This window comes from Anastrepha ludens, chromosome 5 (assembly GCF_028408465.1).
Source record: "Anastrepha ludens isolate Willacy chromosome 5, idAnaLude1.1, whole genome shotgun sequence".
Classification (NCBI taxonomy): Eukaryota; Metazoa; Arthropoda; class Insecta; order Diptera; family Tephritidae; genus Anastrepha; species Anastrepha ludens.
Genome location: NC_071501.1, coordinates 121872224 through 121890022, shown reverse-complemented (window position 1 = coordinate 121890022; position 17799 = coordinate 121872224). Strand labels below are relative to the sequence as shown.

At 36.7% G+C, this 17799-nt stretch overlaps 1 protein-coding gene across 2 annotated transcripts in view; it reads left to right on the top strand.

The window, feature by feature from the left end:
* LOC128865323 (uncharacterized) overlaps positions 1-17560 on the top strand; it is a 62096-nt gene extending 44536 nt beyond the window's left edge. For both annotated transcript variants that reach the window (XR_008454785.1, XR_008454786.1), the window contains exon 4: positions 11321-17560. The gene's annotated coding sequence lies outside the window, so the exon portion shown is untranslated. The remainder of the gene's footprint in view (positions 1-11320) is intronic.
* The last annotated feature ends 239 nt before the right edge of the window (positions 17561-17799 follow it).

The following is a 17799-nucleotide window of genomic DNA, read 5'->3' as shown; positions in this document are numbered from 1 at the left end:
TTCCACGCCTATTTACCAATGTCGCCCAATTTACTGCACTGTTGTGCAGAACAAAAAAAAAAAACTACTTAATATATTCAAGTCGCTTACATTTACATACATACGCGCAATAGGTGTTTCTGCATACCTTCTTCTCATCTAAAACTTTTTAAGCTGCAATGAGTCACAGTGAGGAGGCGCAAAAAAGCTTAATTGCTCAAAGTTATTGAACTGTTATATATCTTTGTATCAGTATGCATGTTTGTGTGGTGAAGAGCACAGTTGACAGTTCAATAGACTTTGAAGTGCATACATACAAGTATGAGTCTATGGGTACTTATTTGTAAATTTTCGGCCAAGTGCTGAGTAGTTAAATAGCGTAAGCGCAAAGAAGTACTTGTGTGTAGGTGCTGCTAAACATAAATTTGATAATTGTAACTGAGATAAGAGCATGGAGATAAATATGTACACATACATAAACATACATTGTATGTACACCCACACATAAAATTTCTCTAAATTGGAAATGAGAAGAATAAATGCAATGCGTAGGATCAAAATAAGAGCGAAGGAAAAATTTTGTTGTTTCTTGCTGTTGCTAAAGTGAAAGGAAGCTGTCGTTTTTTATTGTTTCTTCTATGAATCGAAAAATAGACAAATTATGAATGGAAAATTTAGACATTTTTTTTCACTTATTCATGGAAGTTGAGTGTGCAATTAAAGATTTAGTTAGTTAAATGTCGAATTTATTTATAATTTATAGTAATAAGATGTTTTATTTAAAAATTATTTAAAAAAATTTTTTACTGAAAAATTCATAAAGCAAGGATCTAAACTCGAATTTCACGTGAACTAGTTATTACTATAAGTACGAATGCAAGGTGGCGCTAAATTAATCACCCTAACGAAATTGTGCGTCAATCATATTTGAACCTTGTGAACTAGACAGGTATGTTGTACCAAATATGAGCAAAGAAGATTTCCATCACCCAAAATCAGTTCTGTTTTAGTCAAAAAGTTATTCAAAAACATAATTGGGTGATTCAATTTGCGCCACCGTGCAAAGGCTAAAATAAAGATTTCCATCATTCAAAAAAAATTGTTTTTATTTAGTAAAAAAATTATTCAAAATCAAAATTGGACAATTCATTTTGCGCCACTTTGTAGTTGTTTTGACCCACTTTTTGTTTAGTGTATTTTAATTTATTGAGATTATTTGTTCGCATCGAGTTCCCGTTAAAGCCGCTGTTTCATTAAATTGGATAAAAAATGTTTATTTCATTAAAACATTAAATTTTTTTATATTTTGAAATTTATAGAATTCCATTTTTTTATTTATATATATAAAAAATTAAATTTTTTTTATTAATTTAAAGGAAATTGTTGAAATGAAAATTAATATACTCTGCATAAGAAATCCGAAAATCAAAGAAAAATTGTTGCTATCGACTCCATGATTACAGTATACAAGCATATTTAGAGCAACGGTACCTTATTAGTTCCACCTGCTGCCGGGAAGTAAAAGTACATATACCGTAAGTTCTTATGAATTTTCAATTAATAATTTTAGTCAGAATTATGATTAATCGGAACGAGTTACCTACAATAATTTCATTTATGATTAATTGGCAAAAATACGCAAAAGCAGCAATTTTTTTTAATACAATTTTTTTCTTAAGTTTTTAATAGTAATAGGAAATAGTTGATTAATTTGATTAATTCAAATGTAGTAAACATTTCTTACTTTTACAGCCAAAAAACAGTTATCCAGTCGGGTGAGTCATTTTGGGATTGTTGCAGTTTGAAAATAAATTTAGTGATTTTTAAACACATTTTAGCTTATAAACAGTTCTCTTTTGTAAGCTTATGCGATTTATGTCGAAAAAAAGCTTTGCAGGGGTGTTAAGCTTCAACATACAAAAAATCCTGTGCAAATCGGAGCATTCTGTGCGTAGTTCTACGCTTATATATGTACATATTTTGGAGCTTCATTTTAGAAGATTAAGAGTTTAATATCAAATTAGGAGAAATGAAATTTGTTGCCTTGTCTTCTTTGTCATCTTGATTGGCGCGATAACCGCTTAAACGATTTTGGCAGAGTTTAATAAATCGCGGTATTCTTTTCTATCTCGTGCTATCCGCGCGCCTCTTTCTCTGCTATCATGGGCGCCAGTTGGACACACCAAATGAAGGCAAGTCCTGCGTCACCTGATCTTTTGAACGCAAAGGAAGTCTTGCTCTTCCTCTGGTAGAGGTAGCTTATCGCAATCTCTTCGTAGCTGGAGCAATTGTATCCATTCGGAGGACATGACCTAGCCAGTGGAACCGCTGAATCTTTATTCGCTGCACTGTGTCTATGTCCCAGTTCATTCTTCCATCGCCTGCGATACTCGCTATCGCCAATGAGCTAAGGTCCAAAAATCTTCCGCAGAATCTTTGTTGTTTTGTCACAGATGCGAAATAGAGGGCGTATTTCTGATTAAACCGTTAGGAAAAGTAATTAAATTTTTGTTTTCAATTCATTAGAAACTAATCTCAAATCCGTTTTTTACCTAAAGTCTCATTGAATTTGAATTTGAGTGAGTGAATTTGTGAAGAAATAAATATCGAAGCTAGTAACCAGTGCCAATGTTAACTCATTTCTTTGAAAATTTTTCTCCAACATAAAATAGTGTGACCCGACACTTGGATTTATGACTTTATGATGGATCGATTAACCTTAAATTATCTTCATTGTGCGCTCACTTTAACTTTTGCAACTGTAATTGAATACAAAACGCCCTTTATAGCCTGCTGGTTTACCCAAATGAAAATTAGTTCCTATCCTCTCCCTGCATTCAACATAAATTGCATCGAATCAATCAAATCAAATTTGCCGAATTCCCAAATGCTGCATGTGACAGCGCGTGGCTGCAATCATTCACTCATTTCACCACTGCGTCCATGCAATCAGCCATCAAACAACGCAAAGTAACAGTAGCAGTGGCAAAATATCCACTTGCTGCCATTCGCTGGACCACTTACACGCAACAATGCCAGTCGCAAGGAGTTACACACTCGCGGCCATCAAAGTTCTTGTCAGTGGAGACTGGGAGACAGACAATCGCCAAACCAAATTCAAGACTAGCAGCAGCCGCCACAATAACACACATTACACACAATAGCAGTAGCAATCGAACAACAACAACCACTGACCACTTCCAACGCTTTCAACGCAATTCATCATCGAGTGTTGACAGAGCGGCCGCCAAGAGTCACCGCCATTTGTGCGAAGACGCTGCACTTTGATGTGCTCCACTGTTGACGCAAGCAATCGAACGCTGTTAAACAAAAACGAAATAATCAAAAACTTGTTGCTTGTTGGCCTACCGACCAACACAATTTAAATACAGACATGAGAGTCGTAGTGGCAACAGCAGTGCAACAGTTAATAACAATTAATGCGTAAATAATACTCGAATCAAATTTAATTGCTAATCAGCGCATAAATAGCGGCCAGATATCACAATCAACAGCAATAACTTGAATAGCAACAAGTGGCATGAAATGCCTGTACGCACATACATACACGCATTCTTGGCAATGTGGGCATTCAAAGCAAGTGGCAAGTGGCAAGTGTCGCATAAAAGTCGTGGCAAAACGTATTTGCTATCTATGCGCATTTCGCATTGGAAGCATCAGCGGCGCGGTAAGCAAGTGCTGCGGCATGGAAAATGGCATGTCGCTAGATGCGGCATTTGCATAGTCGCGTCTGGTGCGTAAGTGTTGACAGTGAAGATGGCATATGCAATCTAAATAGTGTCATACCAACAGGCAGCGAATGGATTGTTATGAGCTTCACTGAGCCGCGGGATGTCCAATGTATGTTTGTGCACGCATATATATCTACGTATGTATACCGTACTTTAACGCTTGTGGCATTAATGCGAAAAGGAGAATGCAAATGGAGTAAAATTGAATTTGAAAGCTGGTAGTTGTGGTATGAAGTTGGTATAGAGTTGGAGATGGAGCTGGGTGGTCGAAATTGGGATCTCTGTGATACCACATGAATCCAAGAAGACTTCTACTCTTCTTCTTTAAATTCAATTCTACTCTGCTTCTTAGGATTCAAAGCATTCGAACACTTGCCACTGCACTTACTTTTTGTTTTTTTTTGTCTAGACAAACTAGCAAGTACAGCACGTGGACAACTTTAAGTCCACGGCACAACACTTGGGTTCCCTTTTTAATTTTCTTTAAATCTACTCGACCTCCGAAGAATTCTGAGTAGATCTTGCGGTGCCAAGGAGTCGAAGTGGTTGCTTCTTAAAACAGCAGAGCCAAAGACCCCAAGTCTGACTCGAGCTAAGGCCGTGCAGATGCACAGAAAGTGGTATGCCGTCTCATTCTCCTCTCCACATGCTGGGCAGGGTACATTGTCTGAGACGCTTATCTTTTCCATTGCCCACAGAAAGTAGCCCGCCTTCAGTCCAACCAGCTGCTTGTAGTCCCTTCTGCTAAATACCTCCTGCCATCTACGACAGTCAATCGGACATGACATAGTTCATCCAGATTTACAGGACCTAACTACCCATGAAGTGGTTGGAGGGCCGCGTAAGGCTATGAGCGCAGCTTTGCTGTCGTTGCAAACACATGCAGATCTCCATCTGTTCTCCACAACAAAGTTCATTGCTTCTTGAACAGCATACACCTCCGCTTGAAACACAGATGCGAACCATAGGCACCAGAGCCGCAACCCCGCTCGATCCTGGAGCCATCCTTGAAAATGCGAAAACAGTATTTGCCGGGCTAATTTTCTCAGTTTGACCCGAATTGAGCGTCTGGCAACACCACACTGTATCTCTTTTCAAGTACGACTCCTAATGGCATGAAGGCAAGAGGCATGGAGGGGATCGTTGGATCGAAGTCCATGCCGTTCCTGTCGTCCAATACCGGATAGAGTGCGTACCTATTCCAATTGTGTTTCAGCCTGCAGATAGCCTTCAAGGCCTTGGATGAAAACATCAAGTGGTGGTAGACTAACCAGATCATCTAATGCCGGGCCTGAAGTCGTCGTGAAAGCTCCGATGCAACAGATGTCCACATTACTTTGTACACTCCCCCTCGACCTTACCAGCAAGGTTAACCCTACCCTGAACAACCGCTGGGATCGCTCTCGGGCTGCGTTTGTTTTCAATATTCGAGACAATATAGATGATGATTTGTTAATTTGTCAAATATCAGTCAAGTAGATTGCTGCTCCAGCTTGGTGAATACTTTGGAATACTAGCATCAACTCCAAGCAGGTGGTTTGGTGGGTTTAGTGGTATTTTATTTCCCACTTACACTGCATGTTTGCTGAGCATTTCCCGATCTGCCACCTGGAGATGCCTCTGATGGAAGACATACAACTCCGCACGGACAAAACAAAAGTTTGAATGTTACTTCTTTTACCTTTTTTTATTTTTTGACATAGGGTTATGCACTTCGTCCAACGCTGTGCTAGTTTGTAAAATAGCCACTCGTTATTGCATTCACCTTCTCGTTTGAAGAAAATCTTTTTCTCGCCGGGCATTTCTTTAGATTTGAGAACAAATAGTAGTCCGAGGAATCAAAGGGAGCAAAGTCTGCAGAATAGGGTGGTTGTGAGATGGGTTAGAATCCTATTTTCATAGATTTTGTCAGCACAACTGGCAGGATAGAAAAGGAAACTAACTCGACTTGCCCGATTGAAACGAGTGCCGAGCACAAAGAAATAAGTCAATCCGGCTGAAACTCGGTGTGTTTCTTCCAGGAGATGCTTCTAACTAAACATAACCTCGAAACGTGCCAGTAATGCCATCTAGCAGACTTTGAACGGATTTTTCAAACGACCCTCGCATATATATCCGTTTTTTTCTTCTAACAAAATTATTAGATATGCTTTATGTTAATAGCATGAAATTAATTGTCAACACACCCACACAAATTTATATTTGTGTCCATTTTTTAACCTCGGGCTGCCTTGAACAAACAGGTACATTTATTTATGCAGGGCGACACAAAAAAAAAGAACTCAAAATAAAAAACGAAGAACAACATAAATACCAACGTGGTGACAAGCCGCATTACGGCAATGTTACTGAACAACCAAGTAAGCAAACAAACAAACAAAAAGGAGAACAATGAAAAAACAAAACTTAAGTCATGAAAAACTAATCCAACAACAGTCCACAGTCTACAATAAGTGCCGTCGATAATCGCCTCTGAGTGGTGTGGCTAAGGTACCGGCTGTTAAAGTGTCGTCTCCACGCATGCGTGCAATCGTTTTGTTGGCTCATTGAATGTGTCGTCGATGCGCATGCCGAAAAGCATGTCGATTAGATTATGCGCCACCGTTGGCCAGCACAGAGTCCAGTGCATAGACACAATCCTGGTGACTTTGTGGCAGGTGCATGCATACGCAATAAACGGCTACGCATGCATGCCACATGAGTGCATACATATGTACGCACTTACACACATGCACACATGTACGTGTGTATGCTACTCATTGGTCACTTCCTGATGTTTTAATCAGTTGCTACCTGTCCGGCCGTCCGACTGCCCGAATGCCGGCGTGGATGCTGCGACTCCTAGCAGCACAAGCTTACTTGCTCTGTTGCTGTTGCAGCTTGTTAAATTAATGACGCAACATGACTCGGCTTGCTCGCCGCCAAAACAGAGGCGTGTACATTTAATAAGATTTATTAGAACATTCGTTATTGGCGCAGGACCCCGAACGACGTTGGTCGCTCCAATTTCACGTACCTCGCCGGCATGGCTGAGGTGGTGGGAATATGTGGCAACATACATACACGCATACATTTTGCTCGTGTCTTTCGCTGCACCGGTTGCCAGTTGCTGGTGAAATGTTGCGATAAATTGTCAAATTAATCGCTTGGCCTCGCGTTCAAATGCCCAGTGCCTCGGTGTCTTGTAACATTTGGTTTTGGTAGCACTTTTTCTTCGGACAATTGGTGGCAAAGTGCGCTATTAATTTCGTTCCTAAAGATGTTTTCGTGCAGATTATTGACATTTCAGTTGCAAGGCAGCATGAGTTCGAACTTTGGCGTAATTAAAAGTGGGCTTATGCTGTGGGCCAGTGCCGGTTGTCGGCACATTTGCGAAAGGTTAAAAGCGGTAAGTGAATGTAATTTTTCGGTTGCGAGATTAGTTTTTAATTACCAGTGGCGCAGATTGCCGAAAACAATTTAGTTTGCTTCTATAATTGTTATATAGCCCCTAGTTTTGCTTCTTGCACTTTTGTTTCCTTTGATTCATTGCTTGGCTGTTAGTTTTGCTCTGCTACAAATTAACCACTTAGTCCCCCTTACAAACATTCATCAGACGGATATAAATTAATAAAAAAGCGTAATATTTATTGAATCAATAAAATCATAATTGCAGTTGATATGAAAGGTTGTAGAAAACTGCATTTGATGGATAGCAAAGGGCAGCATTGAGTGAACCACCAGACAAGAAAGCATCGCAACCATCACATAAATATTTTGGTAAAGGGCATAAAGAGCCAAGCGGAGTTTCATTTTCGTTTATTTCAATATCAAAAATATAATTATAGGTTATACAGACCACTTAGAGCTATAGGCAGTTACAAAAATATATAAAAAAAAAACAGTTTAGAAATTTATAAAACTCATTTTTTGACCCCATAAAGTCAAGCGGAATAGAACTCAAGATCTCATTGAAGATCTCATTTTGAGTAAAAAAGTGCAGGTGCTGATGAAAAGAGAAAGTATCAAAGATTTTCTAAGTTGTGCGGAGTGCAATGATAAATGTCCATGTATTTCAATGTTTTTTGGCTTTTGGCTTTTCCGAGTATAAGTATGATTTTCGGCTCTGAATTTAGCTTGAAAATTAATATTATTTCTCGCCTTTTTTATACAAATTTGTTATTTAATGGTTCGATTTATCTAAAGTCTATATTGATCTGAAATCTATTCTTTTGCAAGATCTACACTTATTTACACTAGTTTACAAATAATAAAAAATATTTTTGCTCAGTGCTTAAGATCAGTGCATTTATAATTTTTTTAATTTCAGAAGTATAACCTTTATCAAATAATATATTTTCGATTGATGTACATAGAAACCGCAAAAATTAAAAACAAAATTAATAAAAAATTAAAAAATAAAAGAATTAGAAAAAAAATTAAAAAAAAATTTTAATTAGGAAAAATGAAAAAAAAAATAAAAAAATAAAAAACAAAATTAATAAAAAAAAACAATTAAAAAATAAAAAAATTAGAAATAAAATTTAAAAAGATTTTAAATTAGAAAAAATTAAAAAAAAATTTTAATTAGAAAAAATTTAAAAAAATTGTAAATTAGCAAAAATTAAAAAAATAATAAAAAACTAAAAAAAAAAAAATAGATTAGTATGCAAAAATTACGAGCTGCAGTGTAAAGAGTTCATGGCTTTAACTTCTAATAATAATTCATTAGTTGAAAATATGCCTTTACTTTTCCTTAGGGAAGCATAGAAAATATCGACATTTTTTTTTCATTTTCAAGTTATAACATTCTTGCGGTACATGAGCGATCGGTCCCAGAAATTTTTTTAAGTGCACTTTTTTTTTATACATTTTACGAGAATCTACGTAACTGAATTGTCTTCAAAACTATGCTTTTCCGCATAGCTCATCTGATGACAATGAAATTTTTCTTAGTCATTTGTAGGTTCCGCTGGGTGGCGCTGAAATATATAGAAATATATTTTCAAAAACCTTTTTTACACACAGCTTTAGTTAACCTTTGGAACCACTTCCAAGTTTTAATGGTTGGTTAATTTCGCTTCTAAGCCGAGATTTGATAACTAACTGTTAGCTTGAAAAGATAAAGTTTGGTTAACAGAAATCGGCTTGGTTTGACAAAAAAAAAATCGGGCTCCAAATTCCTTATTCCTGGTTGGGCCGTTTGCTTAATATTTGGCTAATTTCGCTTCTAACCCAAGGCTTGCTAACCGTCTGTTAGCTTCAGAAGATAAAGTTTGATTAACGGATATCGGGTTGGTATGAAAAAAAACTCGGCTCCCAAATTCTCTCTTCTTTGTTGAGCCGTTTTTTCAATGTTTGGCTGATTTTCCTTTTAACGCGAGGTTTGTTAGCCACCTGTTAGCTTGAAAAGATAAAGTGTGATTAATAGGTTAGGGTTGGGTTATTAATATTAAAAAGAATGCGGCTTTCACCTTCCTTATTTCTTTGGAGGATAAATATTAGTGTTGCAGGTCAGCGCAATTCAATTAGCTTAGGAAAAAGGCACTTTGCTGCATTCGTTGCATGAGGAGAAAATAAACTCTTGATAATTATAACCTCTTCCTAATACATAAAGCTGGGAAATAACTCACGCCTGAAATATAAAAAGATGTTAAGGGGTTAAAGTTTATTTTCGCATCACCCTCAATTTGGGCTCACCCTATTCCTTTCACTTCTCAATCTTCCTTCATCGCTCATCAATTTCTTCTCATCGTTCATTTCGCTCTTCGCTCCTTTACACTTTGTTGTTATCACTTACTCATCATTTCATCGTTCATTTCGCTCTTTGCTGCTTTACACTTTGTTGTTATCACTAACTCATCATTTCTTTGTGCAGAATTTAGTACATCTGCATTGCCAACAACATACATGCACATCGATACATATGTATACCGAAAAAATACATAAAGCCCACGTCGCATCGTCTTCGCGTGGTCTCCCCTTCACCTAGCATCGATAAAAGGATAGCGGTGCCCAAAACCATTATAAAAGGACCAGCCTACGCACTTTTGATACAATTTTTCGTTTTCGTTTGCCATCACAGCTCCCCCGGTATCGGTAATTAAGCAATTAAGCATAAATTACTTCATCGCCCTTTTTTTGCTTCGGGTCTAAATAATTTACGTTTTATGAAATAAAGAATTGTTTTTTAATCTAATTTCGTGTTTCAATTTGCGGATAAAAATTAAGTCAACTGGGTTGGCCAGTCATCATCCAAATAGCAAGAAATCGTAAATGTAGTTTTATAATAAAATAAAAGCGCTTAAAAATCTGGAATAACCACATTTCTCAGCAGTAATTTTGACCTGCAATTTAATGTGTGTTGATATATTAGAAAAATCAATTGCAATCACATTTATAAAAAAAACACAAAAAAACATTGTCTCTTCTAAGTTCACCAAAGAGCCTTCGCATAAATTTTCTACGAATTCATTTAAAATTTTCCAGAGACTTTTGAAGTATTCAGTATTAATGATTTTGTTCCACAAATGGAGGGACCTACAGTTTCAAGCCCACTCCGAACGGCAAATGGTTTTATGAGGAGTTTTTTCATGGTAGAAAAAACACTCGGAGGTTTGCCATTGCCTGCCGAGGGGCAACTGCTTTTAGAAAAAAACTTTTGATGTTTCAAGCATGGAGATTCGAACCTACGTACTTCCGAATGCTAGTCAAGCAGCAACCTATATAAAATGTATAGAGTCTTTTTTACCCAGTTTTCGGGTTTTAAATGCTACTGAAGGAATTTAGGTATGTTGTAGTTGTTGTTGTTGAAGTGGTTCAGTATTTCCACTGAAATAATCTTAATTAGTGCCGCTTTACTACAACTGCCCTCGCGTGAAGAGGTATTTTTTTTTTTGTGTTTGCTTCTAAGTCAGGTCCATTTAGTGAGGTCCAAGCGTATTTGCTGCTATGCTTTATGTCTGAAATCTCATAAATTTGCTGTAAGAAAAGCTTACCGAAGGAGCGAAGTCGTGCCCTAGCTAGCCCTAGACATTAATTTAGGTATTCATTATTTATTTTCATTTAAAGGAATATCTAGAGAAAATTCCTTAACCCACTCTTTTATGGAAAAAAGTGGTCTCTCTTCTGTTAATCAACTTAAATTAACCAGTCTATAGTTTCGTCTACTCATCAGCACCTGAAAGGTTTCTTTCGAAAACAAACAGCTGCATTCTGCTCCACCATCAACAACTTTGTATTAATATGCGCTCTATTTTCCTGCTGGTCACCGATCTCATTAGGTGTTTGCAAAAAATTCTTCTGCAGGAATTCGTATAACCAGTACGAGTATATGGATACGCTGCTACGGCAACTCTTTATTGTGGTGCAATTGAGCCTTTGCATTGCCATGCGCCGCTATCTTGAACTGTAAATAGCTGGCGTGCGATAGTAAATTACTGAAGACATATTAGCGTTTGCTTAGATTTATGAGGCTCTCTTTGCAGCAAAAATTGCAAGACAGTTTTTTCTCGCTCCGTTTCTAACTAACTACGGTTCTTACTAATGCTGCAGCTAAGACTTCTACTAAGTACTTTCATATATTCCTTTTCTTTTTTCTACCATTGCAGGTGATCGCAAATGATTGGAGGCAATTGACGAGTGGAATTTGTGGCGGCAAGCGCCATCATCAACATGCAGCAGCTGCTCCGCTCATTACTACTGTTCAACGTATCATTGCTGAGCTGCTGCTGCTGCTGCTGTTGTCATTGCTCGTGCTTGGGCCAGGCTTGTCAATCACGTGCAAGGAATTGACACAAAGCGATGCGAGCGAGTGGCTGGATGGAAACGTAGCAGTTCAGCTGTTAAGGTAAGGAAAATGGAAAATTCGGTATGTTGTTGTAAAGTATAAATGTAGAGTGTGTACATGAGTGTGTATGTATGTGTGGTTGCTTGAATGTAAGTTAGCAACTCAGATCGCTTGCTGTCTGTGCGACCAACTGTCACTTCCTGTATTCAGTGTGGCCTGCGACTAGCGGATGTGGTGCGGCAACCAGTTTGCCAATTGATTGTTAATAAGTTCTTTAAAATGCTAAGCAATAAATTGATTTTTTTTCTTAACATTTTTAATTTCATATTTCGTACATTGATTGAATTAATTACTGCCATTGATTGAAATGTTAATTCAAATAATTTAACTTGATAATTTCTTGAATTGAGCTTAATTAGCAAATACTAATTTGTCTTTAACCACTCTTCACATTTTTCTTAATGGCTTATCATCAATTGTTAATTATACAAAGTTGCCGCAAACAGAAAGTAAGCCACTCAAGAAAAAATTTGTGTATAGTAAAATGAAATACCTGAAAAGCAGCCAGCAGCGTTGAGACAATCATGAAATTGTAAATTTGAAGAAAGAGAAGAAAAATTGTATTGAAGTGAAAAATTTATGAACAAAGTGGTATTTAAATGTCTATTGTGGCTGATTGTGCGCGACTGATAATAACGGCAGTAGCGCTACAAAGAAATCAATGGTGAAAAAGCAAAAAAATAACGAAAAATATGTTGAGTGTAGCTGTCAGTGCTTAGCTTTAGAAAAGAAATGAAGAGACTTTGTGAGTGTTAACGAAGAAATTATGATTGTGCCAAGAAAGTGCTATTTATTTTTCATTGTTCCAAACCCCAATTCCACTTCAAACACGATTATATAAATTCTAATTAATTGGAGATGCTGCTTCATTGTTTCATTTCAAAGCCAAATGGAGACAAAGCTATTAATCATTATTTGTGGCAAAATATGAATAACAAATTGACAACAAAGCAATAACTCAAAATTTCGATAGCTACAGCGAATTGAGCAGGCAAAGGTTGCAAAGCAGCTGAACCCTGCAGGCAAATCTACGAGTTAGTAATGAACTGATGTGTGAGTAGTGCATTGGGGGGCACTATTGGTTTCAATGACTTCTGTGTTCCAAATAAGCCAATAATGAATTTCACGTAGTATTATCATCGGAAGTATTAAAAGTTCATTAATACATTACTTTCAAGGTGGTTAGCAACTAGTGAATTCGGGACCACTATTGGTTTCAATTACTTCTGCTTTCCGCACAGGCCAATAATGAATTTCACGTAGTATTATCATCGGAAGTATTAAAAATTCATTAATACATTACTTTCAAGGTGGTTCGCAACTAGTGAATTGAGGACTACTATTGACTTCAATTACTTCTTTTTCTGCGAAAGCAAATAATCAATCGGAAGTGTTAAAAGTTCAATAATACTTTCAAGGTGGTTCGCAACTAGTGAATTCAGGCCCACTATTGGTTTCAATAACTTTTCTTTTCCGCATAAGCAAATGGTGAATTCTGCATGTTATTATCATCGGAAGTGTTAAAAGTTCACTACTGCAATACTTTTAAGGTGGCCCGCAACTAGTACTAAATTCGAAAGATGTGTTCCACTGCGCTCAGCATATTTTTAACTACTTCAACATTAATATTAAACTCAAAAATTATATTTCTGAGCAATAAAATCGAAAAATAATTCACGCTACTGTCACTAGTTATTCCTTGATACCTGCAACTCCAAGTAAATATTCGATACTTTTTCCCGAAGCAAAGAGAAAACAAACTAAACTCAAGGGTTTTTCAAATTTAACTCCTACAAATTTTTGCCTAAAACAGCACATTTAATTATTCATCATGATAAGTTAACATTCGAATACCACAAAAAGTCTCTCGAAGAAAACTACACAATTTTCTGGTGCTGCCTGAACAGGAAAACCATCAGAGGTACAGCCTATACAGGTACAACACGCTGCTATTTGTGGTAGGCTTGATTACTTGCTTTTACTATTTGATACTGTTTTGATATTTCCACACTCTGAAGACAGATGCCGTGACTGGCAACAAACTAGGGAAATCGTACCAGTTGGAAGCCAGAAATTTTATTTACTGGCTGAAGTTTGCTTCGCAGGGTAGTGTAAATACAAATTGGACTGTATGTATGTGTGCTACTAAATACACCTCAACTGCTTACACACATATGTAGTATAGGGGTTTTGTATAGGGGGATAATAATTTGCTACTCCAAAAACAAAAAAAAAAAGTTATTACCGTAGCACTGAAACAGTGCCCTCAATTTTCAGGCAGGCAAGAAGGATAATTTAAACCATAAAATTCACTATTAAGTATGGAACACCCCGGACCAAGCACCGAAAATATCGTATACGTGCACTCACAGTACTCGGGGGAATGTCATTTTTTGAGTTCAAGGCTGATTTAACAATAAAGCAGTAAATGAAATTATTGCTTTTATCTGTTTTTCTATATTTTGGCCTCACTCAGAGGCCTTGCAGCTCGTCCAAATGTGCTCTACAAGTTCATGTACAGTCCTATTGAAAAACCCTTTCTGTTTTGCGGCTCTTGTTTTTTAAGCTGTAGGTTTGGAAATATTATGATTTTTAAGCGCACACCTTTTGCTTCTGCCTTTTTTCGTGTGATTTTCGTTGCTACTCTCGGCTATTGATTTTTATCTTTTTTTGAGATGAAATTTTCTTTTTTAACTTTTTGTTATTACTTTTGCTGTTATTTATAATTATTAAGAAACTACTTATTCAGCAACTTTTGCCTTTTGAAGGTATTCCACGTAGTTAATGTAGCTTTTTGTAGAATTTCAAAGTGCTGGCTTGTTTTTTATGCTTTTCTCGCTACGTTAGGCCTATTTTTAAAAGCCTTAGCGGAGTATGAGTAATTCAAATATTCTGCAGATACTTAATATATTTTTAAACGCCCATTGGGTGCGGCCACAGGCTTGAGTAGTTTTTTTTCAGACAATCTGTGTATAGAGAGGAAAGGTATTAAATTGTATTTGTTCCGAAATTATCTCAATAGAGTACTCCTATTACGAAAAAAAGCTATCCAGACACAGGCCTGTGAGTGAAAGTTGGCGCATTCGCATTTGCGCTTCAACATTTTTTTCTTTTTTAAAGACTCGGCAGTACGCAAAACTTAAAACTCAACTCAGATTGACTAATGTTGATCGAATTAGTAGAAATTCTTTCAGGTTCGCTGACCAGGCATGGTGCGTTTGGTTTGTTCGAAGTATATGTTTGCCCTTAAGTCATTACAAAATGCTTTTTCTGAAAATGCGAGTAATTTCAGCAAATGCCAATAATTTCATGAAATCTCATGTTCTTTAGTAGAACAGCATTCAGTTAGCCATAAAAAATATTGAATTTTTGTTTACTAAATTTTCCTCTAAGAAACTGCGTGCCACAAATCCTTAAGCGGTCATTTCAGATTGGAATAAGTTAGAAAAGTTCAGTTGGAATTATTGAAAACTTCCTTTAGCATAGTTTCAGAACACCTTTGGTCACTATAGACTTAAAAAACCAGAATATAACCCGCACTCCATACTCATTGCCCGCACCATCTGTTGCACATCAGCAAGGGAATGTGAACCGCATACGGCAAATTCCGTTCTTTCTCACTTCTCACATGACGCTCGGCGCTTTTTTGTAAGACATTCAAATTATGCGTTTCAAAATGCACAGACACACACACATATATATACCTACATATGAACATTCGTTCATATTGCCATATTGTATTTACATTCAATTGCCTCTGCTCTGTGCCTGCTCCATTCCCATCCGTTTGCGCAGCTAAACAAACTGGTTTAGACAATGATTCATCAAACATCCGTCACAGCACAACAGGCAACAAACAGGCTAACAACAGGTAGCTGACAGCATAAAAACAATAACAACAACAAAAAAGTAACAAATAAAGAATAATAAAAACACAAAATAACACTCGAGTTTCGCTGTTATTGGCCAGAGCTTGGTTTGCTTGGCTCACATTCGACTGACACGACCACCACAATTACATCCGGTAATTTAATGTAATTTTAGATTTTTCTCATTTAAATCGCATGCAATGGAAAAATAAATGGGAGGAAAAGTTGAAAAAATATATCTACGCATATATCTGTATATATAATATATATGTACGTGTATATGTATATACAATATAATTTATATATGGTTGTGTATGTAAAAAGGAATGTACTGGGGCAGAGCGAAATGCACACATACGCTGCTAATATCATATATGGGTGTATGTATGCACACTTGTACTACTCGTACTTATCTATGTTTGCGTGTATCTGAATATATTGAGCGGTGACCGATAGTCAGTTAGAAATAAAAAACAACATACTAACGGCAAAAGTAATAGGCGAGCGGTCAAATTTGTTTAGAAATTAATTTGAATATGGTAAAAGTGAGGCTAGGTTTTGCTGTGATTCCACCGTAAATTTCTTTAGCTAGTGCCGTGATTTAAATATCAGTCACTTTACGTTTCAACTGAGTGATAGAAAATACCGGTGCTAGTAAATCTTAGCTGGACCTTAGCGTCCAGATCGTTAAACTATTTGTGGAAAAGGTTGAAAGGGCATTAAATAATAGAAATTAAATAAAACAAAAAATAAAATAATGAAATTAAATAAAAAATAATAATGAAATAAAAAAAATAATAATAATGAAATAAATCAAAAAATAATAATGATAATAAATATTGCTGGTAAAAGATTAATTTTAAGAGTTGCTGACTAATAATTTGCAATTAGCACCTTTTTCGCATTTTGCAACCCAGTGAGCTCTACTAATCAAGCCGATAATTTATTCCTAACTTTTGCACTTTAACTTTCTTCGTTTACTTAATTGTAAAGGTAAGAAGAAATGTTTAGTTTTTGACTTTAAAGTACATTTTGACTCTTTTCGTTCATTTCATACAATGATAAGAAAAAAATTCCAGTTCTTAAACTTAAGCAAGACTTGCGTAAAAATCTATTAATTTTCAGCTAATCTGATCATTGTTCATTTAACCTTAGTTAAATTCGCTGCACTTCAGTTCATTTTAAGCTTAACCACAAAATTTAAAGAGCACTAAAACTAAATTAGTATTCTTCTACTTGCCTGGCGCGATAACCTCTTATGCTATATTGGCTGAGTTTAACAAAGTGCACCAGTCGTTTCTTTCTCGTCCTAACCGGCGCCAGTTGGACACAACAAATGAAACCCAGTCCTTCTCCACCGGAGCTTTCCCACGCAGGGGAGGGACTCCTTTTTTTGTTAGCACCAGGTGGTACCGCATCGAATACTTTCAGAGTCGGAGCGTTTTTATCCATTCGGACGACATGCCTACTTAGTCCAAAGTAGCACTTGTTGGCAAGAGAGAATCTACGTTGGATTTCAAGGCTGGCATTGTTATCCGTGTTAATGCTGGTTTCTAAATAAACGAAGTCTTTTACAACCTCGAAATTATAACTGCCAACAGTGACGTGGGTGCCGATACGCGAGAGCGCAGACTGTTTGTTTGATGACAGGAGGTACTTCGTTTTGTTCTCGTTGACCACCAGACCCATTCGCTTTGCCTCTTTATCCAGTTTGGAGAAGGCAGAACTAACAACTTGGTTGCTAAGGCTGATGACGTCAATATCATCGGCATACACCAAAAATTGTATGCTTTTATAAAAAACTGTGCCGGAGGCTTTAATTTTGCCGCACGCACGATCTTTCCCAGCATCAGGTTAAAGAAGTCACATGGCAGCGAGACTGGTTGACAGTCTGAAATTCGTTTGATATCAAACGGCTCGAAAGGTACCCACCAATTCTGATGATTCTGATAGCACTGCTGGTATTGAGCATCGTCATTTTGTATTAGCCGTATTAGTTTTACGGGGATCCAAATCCAGACATCAAGGCATCGATAAAAGAATTTTTTCTAAGTTTTTTCTAAGACTTGGCGTTTTCTGAATATTTGGTGGATTGTGCACTGGATATCAGTCGCCAGATCGCTGTCTTTGTTTTTATTGGAAAAGAAATGTTGAAAACTTCTGTAAGCCGCCAAACTTTCTGGTAGAATTTTCGGGTGTGTCTTCTATTGGCCAGCATCTCAAGCTCAATGCACTCACTTATTTCATACTCTCGTTTATTACTTCTGATAATACGTCCCTCCTTATTAGATTAGTATAGCTTCTTTTCTAGCAGATACAATATAAATTCAATTTTCAAATTAGAATAAAATAATATAAAAATAATCGAATA